The sequence below is a fragment of the Bufo gargarizans genome, chromosome 4, assembly GCF_014858855.1.
Source record: "Bufo gargarizans isolate SCDJY-AF-19 chromosome 4, ASM1485885v1, whole genome shotgun sequence".
Lineage (NCBI taxonomy): Eukaryota > Metazoa > Chordata > Amphibia > Anura > Bufonidae > Bufo > Bufo gargarizans.
The window spans coordinates 490379208-490403989 of NC_058083.1; positions in this window are offsets into that span (position 1 = coordinate 490379208).

Sequence of the window (24782 nt, forward strand, 5' to 3'; positions counted from 1 at the left end):
CGAAGTTTGCGGACCACAAAATGCATACGGTCATGTACTTATCCTGACATTGAAAGTCATCTATTTGTCTATACAAATGTTTTGTTTTTTGTCAATAAGTTGTTCTACTATTTTTTCACAGCCATTTATATTCAGGACATTGATTTCTTAAGCTATTTTCCCGGGTGGCACTGGTATTCCTTTTATTAGTCTGCTAAGAATCAAACATGTTTTCTGCTGCTCTGCAAATCTCTGACAGCTACCAGAAAAATACAAAATGCAAGAAGCGTCCTAACAGAATAAAAAGCTGATGTTGGTCTATAACATAAAATCTCAATAAAATGCGTATAAGTTTGTGGGTTTAATGTGAAAAAATGTGGAAAAGTTCTAGGGGTATGAGTACCTTTTCAAGGCACTGTATTATAAATCGTTTTCATTTATAATGAACTGATTATGTTTTTTGAGGCAGGAGACACATCTATGGCCCATTATATGAAAGTATATATATTTGTATGTGTGTGTATGTATATATATATATATATATATATATATATATACATACACACATATACCTTTGTCCATATAGTGTGTATGTGTGTAGATAAATAGATAGATACAAAGATAGATAGTCGCAAGGGTCCGTTGTTGAAGGAAGGTATGTGTGACCGAGGTTCCTGGCCTCGGTGAAGTAAGAGCCGGTATTTTCAGGTGTCAGCGGCAGCTATTGCTGATTGAGACTTTGCAATTTTAGTATGGCTATATAGCTAATCCGGGACGGCTCTTACTGGGAGTAGTCAAAGTGATGGGTGGGTGACTACTCCCAACGTTCCAGGCCAGGTCTTGACTGGGCTATAAAAAACCCAGCCAGCATTGTCAGCTGTAAGTGATTATCTCTCTCTGACAGAGGAGCTCTGGCAATCGCTGGTGTGGGAACTGAGCCTTGTGCTGGGCTGAAAAGCTAAGACCTGTATGTTGGGAGAGCAGGCCACCTAAAGCCTGCATTTTTGACTGCTGGAGGAGAACCGCCGACAAGGTGATGTTTTTTTGTTATGCACGAACTTTCTACTCGGTGTGAACAAACACCAACCTTGCAAAGAGTGTTTTTTTTTAGTTTGACCTTATGTGTGAATAAACACGGACATTTGAATTACGAATTTGTACTTTGCCTCTGTACTGCACCCGCTTATCCCAACTACCAGAGCGAATCCCCACAATAGATTAACACACTCATTATGAAAAAAATAACACACCCATATGGAAATGTTGGATTGCTGCAGAACTCGGCGTGCTGTTATGATTCAGGCAGATATTTAAATGATTACGCGTGTGGTCTGATTAGACACTGGGTCTTCCCACGAGAGGGCATAAAAGTCCTTCCATGCTGTTGTATAAAAAGCCTCTGAGAGGCTACTTTTGGGTAGGGTACCTCTTGGTGTAAGAGTGTTGACAGCTGGACATACCTCTTTGATGCACTCAAAGACATTTTGCCTAGTTGACACACTTTGAGAGGGTGCTTCATTGAACTGAGAGACGCAGAATGCTTGCTTCAACAAAATGCCTGCCATCTAGGCTGTTCTGACCTAGCTTTGCACACAAACACGCCGAACAGGCTCTGGACAACCAAAACAGAACACCAGTAGAGAGGATTTTTTATTTCACCGACAAGCAGTAGCAGCTCCCACAGTTTCATTGTCCACTGTGCAGACATCGGTGGCATCTTCATCACATACCCCTGTCTCTGCCCAGACCATTTCTTTGCGCTTAGCAGAAGAAAATGTTATATCACAATTCCCTCTTGGTAGCAGTTGGCTATTCCTACTTCCTGTCAAGAGGGGGAATAACTAAAATAGTAAATGAGAAGTGAGAGAGCACAACCATTTGGTCCCGCTCCATAGGGCCTCAGGACCAGAGATCCAGCTCTATCTGTTAGGGAGACTGCAAGGTCCATGGTTACAGATATTCTTCAGAGCTATAGCATTAACAGTCAGCAGAGTGATCAGCAACCACAGCTATACAGACCCTGCTGCAGGTGAGGAGAAATGTGTAAAGACATCCATTACCATAGTTCAGTTCAGGCAAACTCCAAAAACCTGCATCACACAGTGGACACCTACAGCCACAAGTGCCAGCTTTCAGCTCTTAGCCAGAAGTTCAGGACACAGACATTAACAATATAGCATACCAGAGTTGCACTGTGTACAAACTACTGTTAGATATACTACAATTTCTATTTGCACCCAAGTTTCTAAAGAGAAGCATATTCTCCTACTTCTGAACTGATTCCTTATATCACCTTTTAACTACACCAAGCCCCAGGGAGCAATGGCCTGAGAGTACACCGTGGCACATCATCTCATCAGGTGCACTACCACTCCCATCCTCTGCGCTGGCTCCTCAGGGGCTCGCTGCACCTGGTCACCAAATATCACCAATCGAACATTTATGGGACCAGCTGGGACGCCAGCTTCAGGTTTTAGCGATCAGTCAGAAGATCGAAGAGGGCTAATGAGACGCTCTCACATATAAACACTGGTTCCTGACTGACTGACACAGGCTCATGTCTCAATTCTGGGATGCTTCTTAAGGCCATATAATTATGCAAATCACATACAAGTAGATAAAAGGGGTTGTCCGAGATCATACTACTGTGGCCTATCCTTAGGATAGGTCATCAGTATTAAATCGGTGGGGGTACAGATCTCGTGCTAGTGCTGCCACCTCTTCCATATTTAATTTGGTCCGTACACTTGCCATACATACAGTAGCGGTTGACCTGCGTATTGCAGCATTAACCCTCTCAATTGAACTGGGCAAAGCTGCAATACACAGAACGGTTGCTACACAGAATATGGCAAAGTATGTGGCCCATAGTAACCATGGAAGAGGCTGCAACACTAGCCCCTTCAAACAGCTGATCACTAGGGTGGCTGAGAGTTAAACGCCCACTGATCGAATACTAATGGCCTATCCTAAGGATATCGGGATCTCAGACAACCTCTTTAGTCCTACTGTAAATGCCACCTTTGAACATCATTTTATTTAGTATTTTTAGCTAGTTCCAAAATTGTCAGCTGATTAAATTCTTAGTAATCCTCTTTCTCTGCATACAGAACTCCAAATCCCCTGTATAGTCATAGAATTCAATTATAGAATTTACACTGCCGGTGACCTCCACTAGGGGGAGCTTAGGAGCTTTCAGTATCATATAAGGGAGTATTTTTGCATTATGCAGCAAGCCACTCAGCATCCCCTGGGGGTGGCTGCAGGCAGCGCAGTGCAGAATGCATTCATCAAATTTACCAGCCTGATATGTTGGACTTGTGTGTTAACGGAACTTATGACTATCTGCAAATGTGTGCATTAATAACCCCTGGAACTGCATTCACAGCCCTGGCAGGTGAAGTTCTAATTGTACTAGATTCAGTAATTATCATAATTCTGAAAGTTATCTAAGAAAAATAGCATTTTTTTTACCCAGTGACTGGAAGATTCTCAGATCTCGAGGGAGCAGGAAAAGTTCTCTGAAGGTAAATTGGCTTTGTGTGAATATCAATTTGTGAAAATAATAAATGATCCAAGTTACAGTCTTGTAAGAATTAACAATCTGCTTTACAATTTATTTATTTGTGTATCTGCATAGACGTAGCACCGAGGGGCTGTAACGGTGTCCTGGAAGAACTAGAAATTGGTTAGAAAACTGCATGACTAGCCCTATGTAATATCATTATAGTAAATGCCTCTTTGGCCATTAGTGCGGCTCATCGGTTGATATTTTTTTAATTATTAACATAGCGGCAACATATTTTGCAGCGCTGTACAGCGATTTCCCTCATTCATGTTGGTTGCACATCAATGACCCCATAATGGCCATAACATTGCTTGAACACTGTACCAGAGCTAACACCAGGACAAGAGCCATATCACCAGGTCATGAGAATTTGCAAATATTTTGAATATAGTGATATATATTCGTAATTTCGAATATTCGAGATTTGTTTTAATCAGTACACATGATCCCTCCCTGCTTCTAGCTTGTGGGCCAATGAGAAGGCTGCAATATACTTGACTTTAGGAGTAGTGTTGATTGCGAATTTTCATAATGCAAATTTTTATCGCAAATTTTCAATTGCCGATTTCCGCATTCAAGAAAATAATGACGGGAGATAACGAATTCTCAAATATATTGCGAATAATCGCCCAAATATTCGCAAAATATCACGAATTAGAATATTGCCCCTGCCGCTCATCACTAGCAACTACTTTCATACACTGTGCCCCCTCACAGTAATTATGCTAGATATGTGGCCCCCTGACAGTAGTTATGGACAGATATGCGCCCCTCACACAGACCCATTGAAATGCATGGGTCAGGATTCAGTACATTTACACTGGTGGCCGGGGCCTCTTCATAACTTTAGCAGAACCACAGCCAGTTTAGGGGTTATTAAGATCAGCGTCTAAAACCCCGGTCTTAATAAATGACCCCCTGAGTGCCTGGGCAACACTTTGAACCCATTTACATGACACGGACCATATGTATTTTGTGATCTGCAAATTACAGATGACGCCCATGTGCCATCTGCATTTTTTTGCAGACCCATTAACTAGCCTGCACGTTGCGGACCAGTATAGGACATGTCACATTTTTTATCCTCTGCGGAACAGACATACGGATGCGGAAAGCAAATGACTTGTATGTGCTTTCTGCATCTGTATGTCCGTTCTGCACAAGATGGAAAATGTGACACGTCCTATACTTCTCTACAAAATGCGGACTGCAGACCTATTTAAGTTAATAGGTCTGCAAAAATATACAGATCGCACATGGACGGCATCCATATCTTGCCGATCGCGGACCGCAAAAGACATTAGAATGTAGCCTCACAGTATGTGGATAAGGGACAGTCACAGGAGGGCCAGACGGGAACAGGGAAGATGGGTGGGGTAAAAAAAGTACCATACCAAGTCAGGTTCAGAGCCTGGGTGGGACAGTGGACACACTGGAAGCCTTCAGTCCTCACTCACCTGCTTCTAAATTGCTGCAGGCCTCACACATCCAGCACCAGGGGCGCTAGGAGAGGAACAGATGTGGGCAGGGCTAATGCCAAGGGGTGGCGCTACCACAACACTCGGCGGGGGCGGGGCTACTGACATCACTAGACGGGAGGCAGAGCTAGGAGACAGGCCTGGCTGAGCTGGTGTCAAACTCTTCATGAGGCTGCCCACCACACGGCAGGACTGAGCTGTAAGGAGGCAGGGCCATCAGGACATGCTGCCCAGGCCCTGCTCCTCAGAGCTGTGGATGCAGTGGCTTTGCGAGGGGGGTGCGGGGGGTGCGGGCCGCACCGGGTGACACCAGTCTGATGGGGTGTCACCCGCCGACCGCCTGAGTTCTCCTTGACTGATCCGATCCGTTTTGAAACAGCTAAGCTCAGTCACACAGACAATGCAGAGACGCTGGCAGCAGGGAGCCTGAGGGAGGGACGGGGAGGAGCGTAATATGATCTTAGAGTGGAGCTGGCTTCTGCCAGCCCCACCCCTCCCCGCCCACCAACCAATCAGAGCTGAGGGGGCAAGGCAAGCACAGCACACTAGCAGCTCTGTCTGAGTCACACAAGTGCAGGGAGTCTAAGAATAGAAATGAGTCACAAGTTAAAAGAATCTAAAGATCGGACTAAGGGCTCTTTCACATCTGCGTTATAGTCTTCCGGCATAGAGTTCCGTCGTCGGGGCTCTATGCCGGAAGAATACTGATCAGGATTTTCCTAATGCATTCTGAATGGACAGTCCGTCCTTCAGGATGCATCAGGATGTCTTCCGTTCCGGAACGGAACGTTTTTTGGCCGCAGCAAATAGCGCTTTTTGCTCCGGCCAAAAATCCGGAACACTTGCCGCAAGCCCTGATCCGGAATGAATGCCCATTGAAAGGCATTGATCCGGATCAGATCTTAAGCTAAACGTCGTTTCGGCGCATTGCCGGATGCGACGTTTAGCTTTTTCTCAATGGTTACCATGGCTGCCGGGACGCTAAAGTCCTGGCAGCCATGGTAAACTGTAGTGGGGAGCGGGGAGCAGCATACTTACCATCCGTGCGGCTCCCGGGGCGCTCCAGAGTGACGTCAGGGCGCCCCAGGCGCATGGATGACGTGATCGCATGGATCACATGATCCATGCGCATGGGGCGCTCTGACGTCATTCTGGAGCGCCCCGGGAGATAACGAATGGTAAGTATACTGCTCCCCCGCTCCCCACTACTACTATGGCAACCAGGACTTTAATAGCGTCCTGGGTGCCATAGTAACACTGAAAGCATTTTGAAGACGGATCCGTCTTCAAATGCTTTCAGTACACTTGCGTTTTTCCGGATCTGGCGTGTAATTCCGGCAAGTGGAGTACACGCCGGATCCGGACAACGCAAGTGTGAAAGAGGCCTTAGTTTGTGACTCATTCGATTCTTTGAGTTAAAAGAGCCGCGAGTCAGAGTGTAGAACAGGTTACATTACACTGAGGCTGTCTGGCTGCTTTTGTTGCAGCAGTGAGATAAGATTAAGGGACAGGAGCTACAGGAGCAGAGAGAGAAGTGACAGATGACACAGAGTTTAGATTCCAGGTTGAATTAACCCTTTAGGATCAAATTGTCTGTCAAAAGAGATGTCACCGTTCATGTGGGAGACAGAGTGTGTTATATCTTTATCTTAGGCCTCTTTCACACTTGCGTTGTCCGGATCCGGCGTGTACTCCACTTGCCGGAATTACACGCCGGATCCGAAAAAACGCAAGTGTACTGAAAGCATTTGAAGACGGATCCGTCTTCAAAATGCGTTCAGTGTTACTATGGCAGCCAGGACGCTATTAAAGTCCTGGTTGCCATAGTAGGAGCGGGGAGCGGGGGAGCGGTATACTTACAGTCCGTGTGGCTCCCGGGGCGCTCCAGAATGACGTCAGAGCGCCCCATGCGCATGGATGACGTGACATGCGATCACGTGATCCATGCGCGTGGGGCGCCCTGACGTCACTCTGGAGCGCCCCGGGAGCCGCACGGACGGTAAGTATGCTGCTCCCCCGCTCCCCACTACACTTTACCATGGCTGCCAGGACTTTAGCGTCCCGGCAGTCATGGTAACCATTGAGAAAAAGCTAAACGTCGCATCCGGCAATGCGCCAAAACGACGTTTAGCTTAAGGCCGGATCCGGATCAACGCCTTTCAATGGGCATTAATTCCAGATCCGGCCTTGCGGCAAGTGTTCAGGATTTTTGGCCGGAGCAAAAAGCGCAGCATGCTACGGTATTTTCTCCGGCCAAAAAAACGTTCTGTTCCGGAACTGAAGACATCCTGATGCATCCTGAACGGATTTCACTCCATACAGAATGCATTAGGATAAAACTGATCAGGATTCTTCCGGCATAGAGCCCCGACGACGGAACTCTATGCCGGAAGAAAAGAACGCAAGTGTGAAAGAGCCCTAACTCTATATTGAGCCCGTGAGCCATGTGGATGAGGGATGGCTACTGCTCGTCCCCCTACAGAATCATGGTTTCTGGGCAGCAGATGACTGTGAAGACCACGCGATCTGTTGCTCAGAAGCCATGAGATTGTAAGGCTACTTTCACACTAGCGGCATGACGGATCCGACAGGTTGTTCACCCTGTCAGATCCGTCCTGCCGTTATTTCGCCAGACCACCGTTCCGTCCCCATTGACTATAATGGGGACGGGGGTGGAGCTCCAGCACGGCAGTGCATGGCGAAAGGCCGCCGGACTAAAAGTCCTGCATGTCCAACTTTTTAGTCCGGCGGCCTCTCACCGCAAACTGCCGTGCTGGAGCTCCACCCCCGTCCCCATTATAGTCAATGGGATCCGGGGACGGAGCGGTGGCAGGACGGATCCGACAGGGTGACAATCTCTCTTCAGGTTTATTAGAAAATCGTGCACAAATTGCACACTAGTTATTTTCCTGAGTGATGACTGTGGGGACTATTTTATTATCAGCCAGTGACTGTGTTACTGTAATACTGTTATCAATTCAGCACATAGTTTTCCCTGTGCATTCACATTTCACTTCACTTGGTTAATTTACTCCTGTCAGTGTCAGACTGTTGTCACTGTGGGTAACAATGCACATTGCACACCACAGTGACAGCTTCTGACTCCTGAGTCCTCCTGTCCGGCGTCAGCCTCAGCTTCCCTTCACTATCACTATAATCAATCACTCTTCCTGATCCTGACTCATTACTAATTAGAGAGCTGAAGAGCCGACTGCACTGAGTCAGCAGCAAGTGAATCGAATGTATAGCATCTGCGCATGCGCAACGGCACCTAGAGTCTTCGGTTCACTTGCGAGTCAACTCAGCAGTCAGTGACTCAGCAAGTGAACCGAAGATCCGATTCATGAATCGGTTCATTTGAATGAGCTGATTTAAATGAACCGATTCACCTAAAAGATCCGAACTTCCCATCACTACTCCTTACTCACTAGCAAGGATGTCGGTCCGGCCGTCACGTGGAGAAGGGGGTGTGACTACCTGGTGAGTAGCGCTGCCGCGGCTGCACTGCAGGAGCAGCCTGCAGGCCCAGGACTGGAGTCTGGAGCTAATGGATTGGGTGGTGACTCACTCACACAGCCAGCCAGACCTGCCACTGCCGCGCCTGAGCGCATATTGACTTTATATTTAGATTTCATTTAATACCCCATTATAGTATTTATTATATTTAGGGGGGGCAGGGGGTTGGGGCCTCCAGGTCCAGCCAGGGTAAAGCTTGAACAGAAGGTGGAAATGCACTTTAATGCTCCATGACTCATGGAGCATTAAAGTGCATTTCCTGGAAATGCCGCAAACAACATAATGGAGGGCAGTGTGGGGGGCAAATTACTTAGTGGGGGGCAAATTACATGATTGAGGGCAGTGTGGGGGGGGCATATTACATAAAGGGGTTCTCCACTTTGTTTTAACTGATGATCTATCCTCTGGATAGATCATCAGCATCTGATCAGCGGGCGTCCGACACGCGGGATCCCCGCCAATCAGCTGTTTGAGAAGGCAGCAGCGCCGCTGGCCCAGTGACGTCACGACTAGTATCAACTGGCCTGGGCGCGTCTAAGCTCCATTCAAGTAAACAGAGCTTAGCCCCTCCCACGCTAGTTGATACTAGTCGTGACGTCACTGGGCCAGCGGTAAACAGTGAGAAGGCCGCGGCGCTGCTGGAGCGCCGCTGCCTTCTCAAACAACTGATTGGCGGGGGTCCCGGGTGTCGGATATTACTTAATGTGGGGCAGTGTGGGGGGGCATATTACTTTTTTTATCCGACCCCCCCCCCCCATTGTCGATCTGCCTGCTAGCACCCCTGATCCCCCCCAAAAAAAATTCCACCCCCTGTTGCCAATCTGTCTGCCTAGCCCCCCCCCCCCCCACGTCAGCGGTTTGTTTACTGTCCAAACCCTCCCCCCCGAGTTACCGCTTGGGTCGGTAGGCTCAGTGAAGGGATGTCAGCGGCGCGGCGGCGGCGGCGGCGGCAGGGCGGAGCTTGATGGACGTCCCCTACGTGACTCGTCCCAGGGGGGTGACACCATTTTCTACCTCACCGGGTGACACCACTGTGTGGATGGCACAGTAACTCCTGAGATTGAGGTCAGATAGTGAGGTGGGCCTCTTCTACATGCTGGATGGAGTGATGATGAATGGTGAAGCGGGGAGCCTGCGGCCCTCTGCTTCACCATTACAGTCCGCTGTCTGTGCCTCCTGTGGACGCACAGACAGCTGAGATGGAGGGCCCCCTCACAGGCTGGGCCCCTGTGCAGCTGAATCGGCTGCTCAGGCGGTATGTCCGCCCCTGTACTGTACAGTTACAGCAAAAGCATTTTACTTCAAACACTGCATTACTATACTGATGAGTTGACAAAAGCTGCATTACTATACCCATTTCAGTAAATGTGCTGTATTACTTCAAGATACCGTGTAGTTACAGCAAACACTACATTACACCAAAAACTGCATTACTATACCCGTTTTCGTGAACACGTTGTATTTACTTAAAATACTGTGTAGTTACAGCAAAAGCATTTTACTACAAAAACTGCAAAATTACTAATTTTTTTTTTATAATTGTATTTTTATTGAAATACAACAATACAAATCTGTTTCAACTGTATGCACAATTGTACAAGGTCAAGTGAACGAGGCAAAATGCACGACATATTCAACAAAGGAACATATACGATAACGTCACGTGTTATGTGCTATGTAAATCAGACAAAAGCCAATAAAGGTTACATGAAAATCCAGCGTCTTCTCGTACTCATTTCTTTGAAAAGAATAGATATTGAAAAAAAAAGAAAAGTAAAAAAAGACAATTATCAACGGCGTCCCACCGTATAAAGAACGTTCGTGAGGAAGTAGCTACATAAATCTATTATTAGGATGGGCTCTATGCTGAAGACTATTTGAACAACACTGTAACAACAGAGTAAAGAAAGACTTAGGTCCCTTTTACACGAGCGAGTTCTCCGCGCGGGTGCAATGCGTGACGTGAACGCATAGCACCCGCACTGAATCCTGACCCATTCATCTCAATGGGTCTGTGTACATGAGTGTTGTTTTTCACGCATCAGTTCTGCGTTGCATGAGAATCGCAGCCTGTTCTATATTCTGCGTTTTTCACGCAGCCATGGCCTCATAGACTTATCACGCGTGTGAAAAACGTATCAAAACGCATTGCACCCGCGTTGAAAAAACTGAACAACTGAACACAATCGCAGACAAAACTGACTGAACTTGCTTGAAAAATGGTGCGAGTTTCACTGACCGCACCCTGAACGCATCCGGACCTAATTCGTATCGTTCGTGTTAAAGAGGCCTTAGACAATACAGACAATGACACATCAAGGGGAGGGGAGGAGGGGGATTACATTATTCTCTTGGGCTCATCTCAGGGTTGCCTAGTAGCCCAATAATTGTCCTCAAAGTGTCTAATCTGAATGTAGAAGTAATTGGTCGAAGAGGGAAGGCTATATTTGTTCTGAATAGCTGAAAAGTCCTTAATGAATGGGTCTACAAAGTCCGCATAGCGAAAGACACCACGCTGAAACCATAGTCTCGTCGCTGAAGTGGTGAGACTCGCTGGGAGTAGAGGATGATATAGAAAGGAGGTCAAGGAAGAGTGGCGGGAGACCAGAGGGAACCTACTACTACAGGTCCGCCATACGGATTTAGTGCAGGCCATAGGCCCCAAAAGTTCCCTAGTTGATGACGTATTATATGGGCTAGAACGTAGCAGAGAATTAGGGTGTATAGGAGCCAGACAGAGTCTCTCTATCTGCATCCAGATAGAATAAGGTTGCAGAGCTGCCAATGCTGTGATGCAGCGTAACTGAGCTGCCCAATAAAATTTGATCAGGTCAGGTACTCCCAGACCATCCTGAGACCTGCTAGACAGGAGAAGAGACCTAGGGATCCTATGGCGTCTCTCGGCCCATATAAATCGGAGGAGCTGGGACTAAACGGATCTCAAATCTATGAGGGGACCTGTAACGGGTAAGGTCTCAAACAACAGGATCTTAGGTAAGATTGTCAAATTTAAAGCCACAGTGCGACCTAGGAAGGATAATGGGAGTGTTTGCTATTTCGCAAGGAGATCTCTAATTTCTTTATATATACGTAGGAAATTCATTCTGTAGAGGTCTGTGTAACTAAAGGTAAGGTCCACACCCAAGTATCGCAAGGAGTCCTTCTTCCAAAGGAAAGAAAAGTTTTCCCTGAGGGGGCTAAGAGCTGAGGGGGAGGGCCTCAGTTTTATGGGTATTGACCTTATACCCCGACAGTCGTTCAAACTCTTGTAATATGGAGTGGAGGTTTGGGAGGGAGACATGAGGTTTAGTGAGGGTGAGGAGGACATCGTCCGCATATAGTGATAGCTTAAACTCTTTATCCCTGACCATGATACCCCTGACATCCGGGCAAGCCCTAATTTTAACCGCTAGCGGTTCAATACACAATGCAAATAGTAAGGGGAATAAGGGACTTCCCTGTCTTATCCCATTGGTTATGTGTATTGGTCGAGACTCAACGTGTGGACGCTTGATTGTCGCCGTGGGGGAGGAGTATAAGCCTCGGATGGCCTGAACAAAAGGGCCAGAGAGACCATATGCCTTCAAGGTCGCGAACAGATACGGCCAGCTCAAGTGATCAAACGCTTTTTTAGCATCCAAACTTAAAAGCAATGCCTCCTCCCCCGAGCAGACAACCACCTCCATCAAGTAAATGTTCCGTTGTGTATTGTCACTGCCCTGTCGACATGAAACAAAACCTACCTGATCTTTATGAATCAATGAAGGGAGAAAGGCATTTAAGCGGGAGGCCAGTATTTTAGTAAAAATCTTGAGGTCCGAATTAAGTAATGCAATAGGCCTATAATTTTGGCAATCGAGAGGGTCCTTTCCGGGTTTCAGGATTAATGTAAGATATGAGTGGGACATGGGAGTAGGTACCGCATCGCCTGATAGGAATCGATTAAAGAGATTTACCATATGCGGGATCAGTTCTGTCTTAAAAAATGTATAATATTTATAGGAGAAGCCGTCAGGGGGCGGGGACTTGGCCTCCGATAGGTGGTCAATTACCTCCTGTATCTCTTCCACAGTCACAGGTCTATTAAGGGCATTAGTATCTGTAGTCGAGAGGGTGGGCAGGTTACATGAGGCCAAATATGACTGCAAGTGTTAGTCTCCTCCCAGTAGGACCAATGGATCAAGAAATCTGAAAACCTTGTGGAACACTCCGCTAAGGAAATGAATCTGGGATGTGTTCGAGGCATATACATTACAAAGCGTGATTGACTGACCTGCAAGTTTACCTCTCAGAATAATATAGCGCTCCTGCGGATCTAGTATTGAAGATTCAATTCTGATGGGACAGTGGGCTGATATGAGAATGGCGACTCCCGCCTTCCGGCGAGAATGGGTGGTCGAGTATGCAATAGGATATAGGTTAGATGCAAAGCGAAAGGAGGAATTTTTATCAAAGTGGGTTTCCTGAAAAAACACTATGTCCGCTTTGAGGGGCTTCAACTCCAAAATCAAAAGTTTCCTCTTGGCGTTGAAGTTGAGTTCCTTGACATTTAGGGTCATACACTTCACCATGGTAATGTAGGAAGGAATCGAGTGCAGGGAGAATACAGCTCACCAATATTCACATAAAGTAATTCTGCGTGTTCCTTGTTCGTTAGTCGAAGAACCTCACGTCTGATGAATTCTCGTCCAGTGCCGGGATCAGGGTTCATTAGAGCTTTGATTGAGGAGTGTGAGGTAGCTAGAAAGGGATTTGGAAACAAGAGGGAGGGGCAGACAAGACAAAACTCAAAGACATATAACTAACAGTGAATGGCAATTCCCAGGGATGTACTGTATATCCCTGCTAGAGGCAACAACCATAGCCTCTTCTGGGGTTGCAGTGTCAGAGGTCAATTGACCGAGGCTCCTTGTGGAGCAAATACTAACTAACAAGACCTTCTAAGGTCAACCGATGCTCGGGGGGGCCTGCACCATGAAAGCAAAAACAAAATAACATTTTCTAAGTAACTGGCTAAATAGCAAATAGATAAGGCAAATGGGAGCATAAGTGTGCGGAATGTCTGCAACAATAGGAAACTACTGCTCATGTAGGTAGCTCAGAGGTAGAATCAGGGTTGTCTCCTTTCACTTAGATTAGAGGGATCAGTCTGGTGATCGATGTCCTGGAGATGGGGGGGGGGGGGGGTCCCTGAAGCTTAGAATGGACTCGCGTTCTGACCTGCTCTTCTCTTCTTTGCCACCTGGGACCAGACACGGGGCAGCGGTGGCACGGGGGGTTCAATCTCCCAGTCTGTCGTTGCAGGTACAGGAAGTCCCAGCATCTCACAGAAAGGGTGCAGGTCTGAGAAGGAGCAAATGGTTGCTGTCATTCCCTGCTGGCTCGCTGACAAAGCAAACGAAAATCCCTTGCGGTATGTTATTTGACGGTCTCGTAGCAGTGTCAAATTCAAAGTTGTGTAGGGTCCGGGCCTTTGCTATAATGGCCTCTTTGAGAGTATAATTGTGGACACAAGAAATTATGTCCCTAGGACGAGTGGAGGTGCCCTTGGGTTTGAGCGCTCTGTGGGCCCTGTGCAATTTTATCTTGTGCGAGGGCGGCTCTCCAAGAATCATATTAAATAAAGCCTCCAAAGTGACAAAAAGATCTTCATCCCCAGTTGCCTCCGGGAGACCCCAGACTTTGATGTTATTTCTACGGCCCCTATTGTCAAAGTCCTCCAGATGCCGACCCATTTCCCTAAGAGCCGCCGTTTGAGATGTTACAGACTCGTGAAGGGCACAGATGTACTGTCTGGTGTCATTGTGTGCATTTTCTAATGAGTCCACTCGGTCGACAATATGCTTAATCTCTGCCCTACAGGCTCCCTTAACTTCACATATGAGCATCCGAAAGTCTTCTTTTGTAGGGAATTGGCTGAGGAAGACTTACAAGAAATGTGGGGGTTCAGAAGCAGCATAGAGAGATATAGCAGCCAGCCAGAGGGGGAGGGCTTGGGGAGCTAGCCCAGGCATCTGTGGGAAATGGGGAGCTGCTGTTTTCAGTAGCCAGGGCAGGAGGGGCAGATCATAGGTCCCCAGAAAGGGCCATAAGTGGTCTCTTAGAGGAGGATGAGGAGGCTGGGATCTGTGGGGCGGGTAAGGGCACAGTACCTGAATCCTCAGACCTCTGTTGTGTACTACCCTCCAGGGCCACCACGTTATGTCCTGACCTCCTGGATGTGGCAGGCAGGAATTTCCTTGCTGCAGGAGAAAGCTCAGGTCCGGTCGTCTGGGGTGTAAGGTCTCCGGGTAGTGAGGCCGCCTCTGTGATGGTGGGTAGCTCGTCCCTCCACTCCAGTGGATCTTCCCGCGCTCCAGCTCGAGCGCTTTGTCGAAGTGGTGGGAGGGAGCGATGGCGGGAGGCTCCTTGCTGGGTGGAGCGCCTCGCGGGGAGTGCTGTCCTGGGAGCCTGCGTCCAACACTCCTCAAGCGTCCTGGGCGGCGATGGAGATCGGGGAGGAGGAGATGACCTGCGGGGAGGTTTCCCCCATTTGGCCGGTAATGTGGGTGTCACTGGCCAGATTACGGCGGTGCAGGCAGGAGCCGAGCATTTAAGCGACCATCTTAGTTGGCGTTCAGACACGCCCCCCCAAGCATTATAAATTGTAAATGCTGGTGTCCAGGTTGTTTGTAGAAGGGGTACTGTTACTTGCACCTCTCTATCCTGCATTACACAGATAAGCCATTGATTTTGATGGGCACTGTGTAATACTTTATTTTTCCTGAGGTGGCGATGCAGGGAAAATGAACACATACTGAATAATTCCCTCACAGATTACAGCTGATCACTGGGGGTCCCAGTAGGGGGACACATTATTTTAATATTGGCAAGGGACCCATCTAGCATAGACATTTTCCAAAGTAACTGTTGTCAAAACAATTTTCTTTTGCAGAATTTGTGGAATAAAAAGTAAGCATAGATTTGAATAAGGCATGTATTTGTGCATCCACCGCACTTTAGGGCATCCATTGGGAATAAATAAAATCTCTGTCATTACCTCGGGATTTAATGCCTGCACTTATTCGGTGACCAAAACCTATGTGTGCCTTGTATTCAGAAGAACATTTCCAGCCTGATGCGTTGTAGCCTGCCAGTGTAACAGGGTTATCATGACACCCAGAGTGGGCAGTGCTGGTATTTAATATAAATATATGGAAATAACCTACTGCAGGGATAAGGACACCGAGGTCTGGGCTGAGGGCGACTGAGACCTGGTAGGTAACTACCATCCTCTTTATAATAAATTACGGATTTCAATACATTGTAAAATAGCTTTATTCTTTGCATACTTCCCCCTGCTTCCCCTCTTCTTCTGATCTCCCTTCTCTCCCTCTCACCACATAGATAGATATGATACAAACACTGCTTATGACTATATGGAGCGTTATGTACAAAAAGAGTGTGTGAGACTATATATTTAAGCACATTTGCCATTCAGAATGCTAAGAAAGTTGGGTCCCGGTCGCTGGGGAAGAAGCAATGCTCGCTGTTTGGCAGGGTCCTTCAAGATCAACAGCTGCTCTCCTCTCTGATCAATCGAGAGGGGTCTTTGAGGGCTGTCTGATTAACTGTTTTGCATTACATGCTGTCTTGATGAGACAATCCCTTTAAAGGGAACCTGTCATCACCTTTATGTTGACCTCACTGAGGGCAGCATAAAGTAGTGACCGAAATGTTGATGTCAGTGGTGTGTCATTCATGAGCTAAAAGTAAGTGGTTGTTGAGAACCAGCATCATAATTATTGCAGTCCAGGCCTTAAAAAGAGTCAAATCTACCTGAGAAGAGTCATGGTTATTCCTAATCTCCTGCTCTCTCGCCCATCTGCTGATGATTGGCAGTTCTCTCCTAGAAAACTCGGTAGAAGACTGTCAGCCATCAGCAGGTGGCAGGAGAGCAGGAATTCATGAATAACAATGATTCTTCTCAGGTGGCCATGACTCTTCTCCAGGCCCAGTCTGCAATGATTGTGATGTTGGTTCTCGGCAACCATTTACTTTTAATCGACAGACCTCGGAAATCAACTCACCTGTCTCTTCTTTATGCTGCTGTTAGTATATGCAGCATAAAGTTGATGACAGGTTCCCTTTAAGCCAACCATATACAGAGGCCCAATGCAAAATCTATCTCAGGTTCCTCCACCTGTGCAGAGTTTGGGAGTGGTAGTGGCCCTGGTGAGATGTTGTGTCACAGTGTACTCCCTCAGACCGTTGCTCCCTGGGGCTCGTTGCAGTGGAAAGGTGGTTTTAAAAAGCAGGCAGAAGTAAAAGTATAAAAGTCTATCTTTACTTAGTGCAAAATATAATTTGTAGTGCATCCAGCAGTGTTAATGTCACGGACGGTGTACAGGAAACAAGGCAAAGCAACAAGCATAAATGACCTGCTGGATCCAAAAGCTAAGGAACAAAAGGGAGACCCCTGCAGAAGACCTGGCACTTTCCCTGGCTGCTCAGCCTATGCAAAGATCCGAATGGTGGAAGTTTGCATATCCACGTACCTTGACTATATAATCCCTGAGCACCCTACAATAGTGAGGGGACACGACCACTGGCTCCCTACACAAGATACGGAGGGAGTCAGGGTCACCTGGGATCCAGCAAACAGAAAATAACAGATAAATGTTCAACACTTAGCTTTGTAGCAGACAGGAGAACAAGACCAGCATGCACACACACTCCAGGAAGAAGTATAAGCCGCCCAGAAAAGCATTCTGGGGAGGAATTTAAAGGGAAGCAATTAGTCCAACACATGACAGCTGAGAGAGGCTAACGAGATGAGCAACTGAACAGCACAACAAGAGAACTCAAGGAGGAGGTTCTGAAAGGCCTCTGTCAGAGCTTCTCAGCTGTCTGGTTGTGACAGTACCCCTCCCTCTACGAGTGGACTCCGGACACTCAGAACCCACCTTCTCAGGATGGGACCTATGGAAAGCCCTGATGAGACGAGAGGCCTTAATGTCCGTCACTGGGACCCACATCCTCTCCTCAGGACCATACCCCTCCCAATGAACAAGGTACTGAAGAGAACCGCGGACAAGACGAGAATCCACAATCCTAGAGACCTGAAATTCAAGATTCCCATCAACCATAATCGGAGGAGGAGGCAAAGGCGAGGGTACAATGGGTTGAACATAAGGTTTCAATAAGAACTTATGAAAAACATTATGGATCTTCCAAGTCTGAGGAAGATCAAGACGGTATGCAACAGGATTGATGACAGACAGGATTTTGTAAGGCCCAATAAACCTAGGACCCAACTTCCAGGAGGGAACCTTCAATTTGATATTCTTGGTAGACAACCACACCAGATCACCAACATTCAGGTCCGGACCAAGCACACGTCTCTTATCTGCCACACGCTTATATCTCTCACTCATGCTCTTTAGATTATCCTGAATCTTTTGCCAAATAGATGACAAAGACGAGGAGAATCTGTCCTCATCAGGTAAACCAGAAGACCCCTCTCCCGAGAAAGTCCCAAACTGCGGATGAAACCCATATGCACCAAAAAATGGTGACTTATCAGAGGACTCCTGACGACGGTTATTTAAAGCAAACTCAGCAAGGGACAAAAAAGAACACCAATCCTCTTGATTCTCCGCCACAAAACAGCGCAGATATGTCTCCAGATTCTGATTGACGCGCTCTGTCTGGCCATTCGACTGCGGGTGGAAAGCAGAAGAGAATGACAACCGAACCCCCAAGCGAGAACAGAAAGCCATTCAGAATCTGGAAACAAACTGCGTGCCCCTATCAGAGACTATGTCTGAAGGAATACCGTGCAATTTGACAATGTGATCAATAAATGCCTGCGCCAGCGTCTTAGCATTGGGCAAATCAGGAAAAGGGATGAAATGCACCATTTTGCTAAAACGGTCCACCACCACCAGAATCACAGTCTTCCCCGAGGAACGAGGCAGGTCCGTTATGAAGTCCATGGACAGATGTGTCCAAGGACGGGAAGGAATGGGTAAGGGAAGGAGAGGACCTGATGGCCGTGAATGAGGGACTTTGGCACGAGCGCAAGTCTCGCAGGCTGCCACAATACCCTCAACTGACTTACGAAGCGCAGGCCACCAGAATCTCTGAGCGATGAGATCCAGTGTGGCTCTTAGCCCCGGGTGCCCAGCAAGGACCGTATCGTGGTGTTCTTTAAAAATCTTGTGTCTTAAAGCGAGAGGCACAAACAACCTCCCAGGAGGACAAAGATCAGGAGCCTCTGACTGGGCTGCCTGCACCTCTGCCTCCAATTCAGGAAAAAGAGCAGAGACCACCACACCTTCAGCCAAAATGGGACCCGGGTCTTCAAAATTCCCGCCTCCCGGAAAACAACGTGACAGGGCATCTGCCTTCACATTCTTAACTCCAGGACGGAACGTGACAACAAAATTAAACCTAGAAAAGAACAAAGACCATCTGGCCTGTCTCGGGTTCAGACGCTTGGCTGACTCCAAGTAGGCCAGATTTTTATGGTCAGTAAATACGGTAATAGGGTGTCTGGCTCCCTCTAGCCAATGGCGCCATTCCTCAAAAGCCAACTTGATGGCCAACAATTCCCTATCTCCCACATCGTAATTTCTCTCTGCGGAGGAGAGTTTTCTTGAGAAAAAGGCACACGGTCGCCAATTGGCAGGAGAGGAACCCTGAGACAAGACCGCCCCCACACCCACCTCAGAAGCATCAACCTCAACTATGAAGGGTAAAGAAACATCAGGTTGCACCAAGATGGGAGCGGAAGCAAAACTCTCCTTGATATCAGAAAAAGCCTTACGCGCCTCTACTGACCAAGAAGAAAAATCTACCCCCTTTCTGGTCATATCAGTGAGTGGTTTAACAATAGAAGAATAATTCAAAATGAACTTCCTGTAATAATTGGCAAAGCCCAAAAAACGCATCAGCGCCTTCTGATTCTCAGGAAGCTCCCACTCAAGCACAGCGCGGACCTTCTCGGGGTCCATGCGAAAACCAGAAGCGGAGAGAAGAAACCCCAGAAATTGAATTTCTGGAACCGCAAACACACATTTTTCCAGTTTCGCATATAATTTATTCTCCCGCAGGATGAGCAAGACCTGACGTAAATGTTCCTTATGAGTTTTGAAATCGGGAGAAAAAATCAAAATGTCATCCAATTACACCAATACAAATTTTCCCATCAAATGATAAAAAATGCTGTTCACAAAATGCTGAAAAACGGCTGGGGCATTCATCAAACCAAAAGGCATAACCAAATTTTCAAAATGGCCCTCAGGGGTATTGAAGGCCGTCTTCCATTCGTCCCCTTCTCTGACCCTGACCAGGTTGTATGCCCCTCTTAGATCTAATTTGGAAAAGACTTTAGCCCCAACAACCTGGTTAAACAGGTCCGGAATCAGAGGAAGCGGATAAGGGTCACGAATTGTGATACTGTTCAGCTCCCTGAAATCCAGACAAGGTCTTAAAGAACCATCTTTTTTCTTAACAAAGAAAAAACCAGCGGCAACAGGTGACTATGAGGGTCGTATGTGACCTTTTCTCAGACTCTCAGAGATATAAGCACGCATAGCGATCCTCTCAGGTTGGGAAAGATTGTATAAACGAGATTTAGGCAGCTTGGCGTCTGGGATGAGATTAATAGGGCAATCGTACTCCCTGTGCGGGGGCAAATCCTGAACTCCACTCTCAGAGAAGACATCCGAAAATTCAGAGAGAAAAGATGGTACAGTCTTAGTAGCAACCTCAGAAACAGATGTCATGAGGCAATTCTCTCTGCAAAAGTCACTCCAACCATTTATTTGCCTCGCTTGCCAATCAATGGTGGGGTTATGCTTAGTGAGCCAGGGCAGCCCCAACACCAGAGGGGTGGGCAAACCGCTAAGGACGAAACATGACACATCCTCAACATGAGCATCACTCACAATTAAACGGATATTGTGAACTATGCCCTTTAATGATTTCTGAGAAAGTGGAGCGGAATCGATAGCAAAAACAGGAATATCCTTTCCCAAAGTGCACACCTGGAAACCATGAGTTATCGCAAATTGATTATCAATGAGATTGACCGCTGCTCCACTATCTACAAAAATCTCACAAAAAATGTTCTTGCTCTCTAGCGCTACCCTAGCCGGCAGGACAAAATGGGAACTACAAGCAAACGGAAAACCTTCAATTTCCGCCTGAACCCTGCCAATAGTAACAGGCGGAACATTTTTAAAAGATTTTTTCCTGTTTGTTTCTTTATTACTCCCAGAAAACTGCCTGAATCTCCTAGAGGGACAAATATTTGCCAGATGATTTATACCTCCACAACAAAAACAAACCCTCCCATGCGAGCTGAATCTTCTATTGTCAGAAGCAATCAACCCCAGCTGCATGGGCTCCTGCTCAGAAGGGGCTGACGGCGACTGAGACCCTTGCGCACAGAATGGGACCGCTGCACTGTCCTGGGACTGAGTATGACAGGAAGGGGACATCTCTCCTCTCTCTCTAAGACGCCTGTCAATACGAACGGCCTGAGACATAGCAGAGTCCAAAGAAATAGGCCTCTCATGAAAGGCAAATGCATCTTTCAATCCCTCTGAAAGACCATGGCAAAATTGACTTCGGAGTGCAGTATCATTCCAACCAGTATCAATTGCCCATCTCCGAAATTCTGAGCAGTATATTTCTGCGGATTGTTTACCCTGGCGTAATAGACGTAGTCTAGACTCAGCCAGAGCAATACGATCCGGATCATCATATATCTGACCCAGGGCTAAAAAGAATTCATCCACTGAACGGAGAGGCCGTGCCCCCTCCGGCAGCGAAAAGGCCCAGGACTGAGCGTTACTTCTGAGCAGCGATATAATGATCCCCACCCTCCGTTCCTCATCACCAGAGGAATGAGGAAGAAGGCGAAAATGGAGTTTGCAAGCCTCTCTAAAACGCACAAAATTCTCACTACCCCCGGAGAACGTATCAGGGAGCGAGATCTTAGGCTCAGAACAAACTCCATGAACGCAAGCTGAACCGGTCACTTGAAGCTGAGAAAGTCTTACGGAGATCAGCTACCTCCAATGAAAGACCCTGGAAGCGTTCAGCCAAAAGTGAAACCGGATCCATGCTTGAGACGGTTTTGGCGGCTTATAATGTCACGGATGGTGTACAGGAAACAAGGCAAAGCAACAAGCATAAATGACCCGCTGGATCCAAAAGCTAAGGAACAAAAGGGAGACCCCTGCAGAAGACCTGGCACTTTCCCTGGCTGCTCAGCCTATGCAAAGATCCGAATGGTGGAAGTTTGCATATCCACGTACCTTGACTATATAATCCCTGAGCACCCTACAATAGTGAGGGGACACGACCACCGGCTCCCTACACAAGATACGGAGGGAGTCAGGGTCACCTGGGATCCAGCAAACAGAAAATAACAGATAAATGTTCAACACTTAGCTTTGTAGCAGACAGGAGAACAAGACCAGCATGCACACACACTCCAGGAAGAAGTATAAGCCGCCCAGAAAAGCATTCTGGGGAGGAATTTAAAGGGAAGCAATTAGTCCAACACATGACAGCTGAGAGAGGCTAACGAGATGAGCAACTGAACAGCACAACAAGAGAACTCAAGGAGGAGGTTCTGAAAGGCCTCTGTCAGAGCTTCTCAGCTGTCTGGTTGTGACAGTTAAGTACAAAGTTCAATTTCTGCCACCACATGATCAGGTATGGTGGCAGCCACCTAGGCTGCAAAAAAGTGTCACACATGTTGTATCGCCGTACTCAGGAGAAGTTGGGCAATGTGTTTTAGGGTGTTATTTTACATATACCCATGCTGGGTGAGATAAATATCTTGGTCAAATGCCAACTTTGTATAAAAATTATGGGAAAAGTTGTCTTTTGCCGAGATATTTATCTCACCCAGCATGGGTATATGTAAAATGACACCCCAAAACACATTCCCCAACTTCTCCTCAGTATGGCGATACCACATGTGTGACACTTTTTTTGCAGCCAAGATGCGCAAAGCGGCCCAAATTCCTTTTTAGAAGGGCATTTTTAGACATTTGAATCCCAGACTTCTTCTCAAGCTTTAGGGCCCCTAAAATGCCAGGACAGTATAAATACCCCACATGTGACCCCATTTTGGAAAGAAAACACCCCAAGGTATTCAATGAGGGGCATGGCGAGTTCATCGAAAAAAAAATTTGTTGGCACAAGTTAGCTGAAATTGATTTTTTTTTGTTTTTTCTCACAAAGTCTCCCTTTCCGCTAACTTGGGACAAAAATTTCAATCTTTCATGGACTCAATATGCCCCTCACGGAATACCTTGGGGTGTCTTCTTTCCGAAATGGGGTCACATGTGGGGTATTTATACTGCCCTGGCATTTTAGGGGGCCTAAAGCGTGAGAAGAAGTCTGGAATATAAATGTCTAAAAAACATTACGCATTTGGATTCCGTGAGGGGTATGGTGAGTTCATGTGAGATTTTATTTTTTGACACAAGTTAGTGGAATATGAGATTTTGTAAGAAAAAACAAAAACAAAAAAGAAAAAAATTCCGCTAACTTGTGCCAAAAAAATGTCTGAATGGAGTCTTACAGGGGGGTGATCAATGACAGGGGGGTGATCAGGGAGTCTATATGGGGTGATCACCACCCTGTCATTGATCACCCCCCTGTAAGGCTCCATTCAGAAGTCTGTATGTGTTTTGCGAATCCGCGGTGTCCGTGTTTTGCGGATCCACGGATCCGCAAAACACATACGGACGTCTGAATGGAGCCTTACAGGGGGGTGATCAATGACAGGGGGATGATCACCCCATATAGACTCCCTGATCACCCCCCTGTAAGGCTCCATTCAGATGTCCGTATGTGTTTTGCGGATCCAATCCATGTATGCGTGGATCCGTAAAACACATACGGACGTCTGAATGGAGCCTTACAGGGGGGTGATCATCCCATATAGACTCCCTGATCACCCCCCTGTAAGGCTCCATTCAGACGTCCGTATGTGTTTTGCGGATCCGATCCATGGATCCGTAAAACACATACGGACGTCTGAATGGAGCCTTACAGGGGGGTGATCAATGACAGGGGGTGATCAGGGAGTCTATATGGGGTGATCAGGGGTTCATAAGGGGTTAATAAGTGACAGGGGGGGTGTAGTGTGGTGCTTGGTGCTACTTTACACAGCTGCCTGTGTCCTCTGGTGGTCGATCCAAGCAAAAGGGACCACCAGAGGACCAGGTAGCAGGTATATTAGACGTTGTTATCAAAACAGTGTCTAATATACCTATTAGGGGTTAAAAAAAATCGCATCTACAGCCTGCCAGCGAACGATCGCCACTGGCAGGCTGTAGATCAGCTCGCTTACCTTCCGACCCTGTGAACGCGCGCGCCTGTGTGCGCGCGTTCACAGGAAATCTCACCTCTCGCGAGATGACGCATAGATGCCTGACTCTGCCTGGGACAGCCGCCTCCGGAACGCAATCCTGCGTTAGGCGGTCCGGAGGCGGTTAATGGATGGCTCTATTGCAACAGATTTGCTCCCCTCCCCCCCACTGTGACATCACTATGTCCTAATATTGTCCTGACAACTCTTTTAGGAAAAGCAGGAGGATCCTTCACAGATGCTATTTGTATGGTAGCTCTATAAGTCAACTTGACAAATATTGAATAAACTTTCTAATGTAGAAAAATAGCTTTTCTATATTATTTCTTACTTTCGTGTGACTATACAAATAGCTGCAGCAAAGAAACAACTAAAGCACATCTTTCCAAATCTTGTGAACAGTTTGTAATTTACTCATGAGATGGTTATTGCTCTCGTACGCTCTGTACCAGGTGTAAAAGAGCAGACATAATAACAGAAGTATATTATCTTATATTCAATGAACGATAGCAGAAATCAGAGATTCTCCCTACAGACAAGATAACTACATAAAAGTAGATAACAAACACGAAGGATGCAGCTAAAATAAAGCAGAGAGCTTTCTGTAGTGTGTATGCAGGGGCGGGCAGAACAGGAAGTCAGTGAGGAGAAGCTTCAGCCAATAGCTGGAGAGCAGGAAGTGATGTCATAGTAAGCAGGCATCAGTTTAGCTACTTCACATCTACAGCCCAGCAACATGCAGCCATTTTTTATTTCCTGGGGTGTATATTAAGGTGAATAGTGTACAGAGCACCTTGATAAGTTGCATTTTAAGGATCAGAGAGATGAGATTAACAACTTGTACGTTATGTGACTCTAG